Below are 4863 nucleotides of genomic sequence, written 5' to 3'. Positions count from 1 at the left end.
GATTTCTTTAAAATTTTTTTTCATAAAGATTTCTGAGGTTGATATAATGCCTTGTTTTTTGAATAAATCAATTGACTGCCAGAAGTGTAAGAAAGTAAAAAAAGACTCCTTTCTAAAAGCACTTAGATACTAAATTTTATTTTCTTCTCCTGTTTAAAACAAAATTTTAACTTCTGTTAACTTCATCGTGTTTGCGATTGAAACCCTAAGTGGGTAAGAGAAAGAATTTTTATAAAAAGTATAAATAGCATAACACAGGCTGATTACTCTTTTAGTTTTATTTATTTATTTATTTATTTATTATCACACTGATCTGAAAAAGATTTAGTAGTTATGCTCAAAATGCTTACTGGGCCCACGTGGCAGGGCCAGCAACTGGAACATGATTCAGAACGCACACCGTGAAAGACACAGCGGGACATGATCAAGTGACATTTCACTGCCATGAGACACTGAGGCCGGGGAGGGATTCTAAAACACAGCAGGATGACTCCTACCGGCCAAGGAGCTCTCCCACCTTGGTGTGAGGAATGGCTTATTTTGTGATGGCCACATGTGGGAATAGTTCAACAGCCACTGAAAACCCCAGAAGGGTTTTGTTTTGTATTATTTTATATAGATATGCTTTCTTTTTGTAAAAGTCCATGCAACACGTAAACATTCAGGATTGATCCCGATCTTCTGGAGCCAGCTTTTCAGGGATCAAGGAGGAAATGTTTGTTGGAATCACCAGGCGTTCATCTTCCGCTGGAATGACCAGAGCCTCCAGTCAGTTCACCTGACTGCAGAGTAGCACAGCACTGCTCTCAGGAACACAAACAGCCTCTCTTGCCTCTCCTCATTGGTCACGCCTTAACATGGCTCCTCCCTAGCCCCCTGCTCTCAAGCAGGTCCTTAGTCATAAACAAAACACCAGCAAAAAAACCCAGAGTTATTACCCCTGGACTCTCTTAGATAAGAGTCTCCCTTGGCTTAGACTGAGGACCCATGCCCCAGAAGGGCCATTCTGACTAGATTGCATGAAGGGAGTGGGTGCAGGAGACAAAATGGCTAACACAAAATTGGGAGCCACCAGTCCCCATCTGCAGCTACAACCTAAGATGCCTACAGATGTGGTCAGTGTGACATGTGTACAGAAAAGATGGAGAGGAATGGGATGGGAGAGAGGATGTCCTTGGGAAAGTCATCTGCCTGCTCGCCTTCACTTCTTGGCCTTGCCCTGGGCAGCCACAGCCTCCATGGCTTTGCGCATGGTCTCTTCATCCCTCAGGAACTGCATGGGCTTGATGGGCTTGAAGTTCTTGTCTAATTCATAGACAGTGGGAATACTAGTCAGCAGGTTCAGCTCCATGATAGCCTCTTCAGAAAGACCTTTCAGATGTTTGACAATGCCCCAAAGGCTGTTGCCATGGGCTGCAATCAGTACCTGTTTCCCCTCCTTAATTTGGGGCACTATTTCTTCATTCCAAAAGGGCAGAGCTCTGGCAGTAGTGTCCTTCAGACTCTCACAGGAGGGTAGCTGATCTTCAGTGAGGTCTGCATACCTGCGATCCTTACTGATGTTGCTGTAGAAGGGATGGTCGGGCTCCATCGGTGGTGGTGGGATATCGTAAGAGCGCCTCCAGATCTTTACCTGGGCCTCGCCATGCTTGGCAGCAGTTTCTGCTTTGTTAAGACCAGTCAGACCCCCATAGTGCCACTCATTGAGATGCCAGGTCCTCACTACAGGCTGCCACATTTGGTCAGTGGCATCCAGCACCATCCAGAAGGTCCAAATTGCTCTCTTCTGCACTGAGGTGAAGCAGATGTCAAACTCATAGCCGGCATCTCGCAGCAGCCGGTCTCAGGTCTGTGTTGTACCAGCTGCTGAAGTGGTTCTCCAGGTTCCACGCGCTCTCGCCATGCCGGATTAGCACCAGCTTGTAGGCAGCCATGGTGGCAGTTCCAAGTGCGGAGCAGACTCTACTCTTTTAGTTTTAAATGGGGGCTGTGTGGATCTTTAATAACTGTCAGTGCCTGGCCTGTGTTGCTTAGTGGTTGAGTGTTGACCCATGAACCAAGAGGTCACTGGTTTGATTCTGGGTCAGGGCACATGCCCTGTTTACGGACTCCATCCCTAGCAGGGGGAGTGCAGGAGGCAGCGGATGGATGATGTTTTCCTCTCATCCATGTTTTTATATCTTTATCCTCCTTCCCTTCCTCTCTCTAAAAAGGTCAATAAAAACATATTAAAACACACACACACACACACACACACACACACACACACACAGATATTGTTAATTTGCATGGCTGTTCTGATTCACGATTAAAACCAGAAACAGTTATGAGCATCTCATTGGCTTAATTTGCTGGTGCTTCTTTCGCTTGCCATTGCCTGCTTTCTTAACACATACACACTCTGGCTGCTATATGCCAACAATCAAGCTTTGGTTTGAGTGCCCCAGTAGGTAGTCCATGCAGGAAACTGAATGTAATTTCTTTTGTTCTATCTAAGGCAGTGGTTCTCAACCTTCCTAATGCTGCGACCCATTAATACAGTTCCTCATGTTGTGGTGACCCCCAATTTCATTGTTACAAATTGAACATAATTAAAGCATAGTGATTAATCACAAAAACAATATGTAATTATATATGTGTTTTCCGATGGTCTTAGGCGTCCCACAGGTTGAGAACCGCTGATCTGAGGGGATTGAGTGTGTGTAGTGTTTTCCTCTGCCCTTTCCTCTTCTGCCCCTCCCTTGAATGATTTCATTTCAGGCAGGCAGTTTCCCTTGCACACACTACTTCACCTTGTTCTTTTTATAAGTCCCTTCCCCCAGTAAAATAACATTATAATGATGGCTGATAAACATGACTAGTTCTAGTGATTCTCCACATAACCAAGAACTGGTGTCTTCAATGTTCAAATCCCACAATTAACATCTAGTAGAAGTCCCTTTTACTTGTGGCTATTCTTAAGTCTTTTACTTATTGTTTTTAGTGTAAGGGTTGTAAGTTTTCCTCCCCATTGTAAATGTAGTTTTTCAACTTTAGTGTAGGTTTTGCAGGACTTTGTTGGGGCTAACCTGGTAGTATTAAGGCACCACTTACTGTTTCTATAGATAAAATACAATAGGAGTTCCTAACCACTTAAATGGGCATTTAAATAACTTGTGAATTGGGGACCATTTTTTGCTACTTTTGGATTACATTGTGATTGTTTTTATGTAACTTAATATCAGAAAAATGACCTAGGCTATTTGCTTTCTATTTTAATCTTCTGTGATTAAGATTAGAACTCCCTCAGCCCCATGAGCCCATATTCTTATGGGAATTTGGTGTATGCTCAGCTGTTTTGTCCTTGTAAGAGTGATTGCTTTTTAAAAGTAATTTAACTATCTAGGTAACTTTAAATGAGTATTATTTGTTGTGAAAACATTTTATTAGTAGAAAGGGAAAGCTGAAATTGACCCCATAATCCTACCATACTAATAAATAGAAAATTTTTCTTTGCATTTTAGTTTTTATATAATTTATTATAAGCACAATGAAACCATATTTGTGCAAAAGGTAGACTATATATAATAAAAAGTAAATATGTTTAATAAAAGGTAAATATATTTAAATATGTCTTCACAAGGAATTAGGATAATCTGGTTATATTTCTTTAACAAATAATTTAATGTGCAGTTTTATTTCATTGTAAAATAATATTTTCATTGTTTAAAGGGGGATTGATAAAAGTTTTTATTTCTATTATATTCCTTTTTTGTGACCAGTAGTCAGACCAAAGGAGAAGCTTTTTAAATATTTGATTATTATTTTTTAAAAATTCTTAACTGAGGATATTTTTCTGTTGCTTTTAGATAGAGTAGAAGAGAGGGGGGGATAGTGAGAGGGAGAGAGAAACATCGATATGAAAGAGACACATTGATTTGTTGCCTCCCACATGCAACTGGGGATCTAGCCTGCAACTGACGTATGTGCCCTTGATGGGAATCGAACTCATGGCCCTTTGATGTGCAGGCTGACATTCTAACCACTGAGCAAAACTGGCCAGGGCTAAATATTTGATTTTTTCCTTGCAATTTTGCCTCGAAAGAGTTTTGATTCCCTTCAAAAGGAGATTATAAATTGAATTTGTTTTACATTAATATTTTTAGAGCTCCTGGTTTCCCTGCTTTTAATGAGAGGAAGGAAATAAAGTTTTTAGTATATGGGACTCAAGAAAAAAAAGATAGCTGGAAGGAGGAGGTATTCACTTGCCCATTAACTCCCCCCCTCCCAAATGTTTTTCTTTAGGAAAGGGGGCTATGCTAATTACTAGTGAGTGAGACTTCTTGTGGTTGACAGTTATCATAGAACTGCTGTTTTATGTATGTATGTACGTATGCAATTATTTTAGTTTAAATTCTGATGGAAATAGGAAAAAGAGATTTAGGTTTGGGGAGAAATTTCTGATAGTAGGGTATGGATAAAACTCAATTTTATATTTACTTCTGTTCCTTACCTGTTGTCAGTGCAGTCCTGAGATTGAATTGACAATAATTTGAATATACTAGGTGAACCAGTTCATAATGCGGATTTTTTTCAATAGATGGAGTTACACATATGTTAATATATATGCGCTTTGAGATGTATGCTATTTTGTTGTATTGACAACAAGCTTCAAAACTTCATATGTCAAATTTGCTGAAGGTGTTGACATCATAGATATTTTTACTCTTAAAAATGTCGAATTTTGTGCCACAAAAAGAGCATTTGCGGGAAGTTTTAATTCATTATTTTTTTTTTGCTTATTTATTTTTTTAATAGATTTTATTGATTTTTTACAGAGAGGAAGGGAGAGGGATAGAGAGTTAGAAACATCGATGAGAGAGA

The 4863-nt window shown here is 39.9% G+C and overlaps 1 protein-coding gene and 1 pseudogene across 1 annotated transcript in view; one reads left to right on the top strand and one right to left on the bottom strand.

The window, feature by feature from the left end:
* Window positions 1-4863, top strand: part of THOC2 (THO complex 2) — a 121626-nt gene that overhangs the window by 21269 nt on the left and 95494 nt on the right.
* Window positions 610-1934, bottom strand: LOC102246350 (annotated as a pseudogene).

Source organism: Myotis brandtii, unplaced genomic scaffold (assembly GCF_000412655.1).
Source record: "Myotis brandtii unplaced genomic scaffold, ASM41265v1 scaffold39, whole genome shotgun sequence".
In the NCBI taxonomy this organism is placed as follows: Eukaryota; Metazoa; Chordata; class Mammalia; order Chiroptera; family Vespertilionidae; genus Myotis; species Myotis brandtii.
The sequence above is the reverse complement of the archived record's forward strand: the minus strand, read 5'-3'. Positions and strand labels throughout refer to the sequence as shown.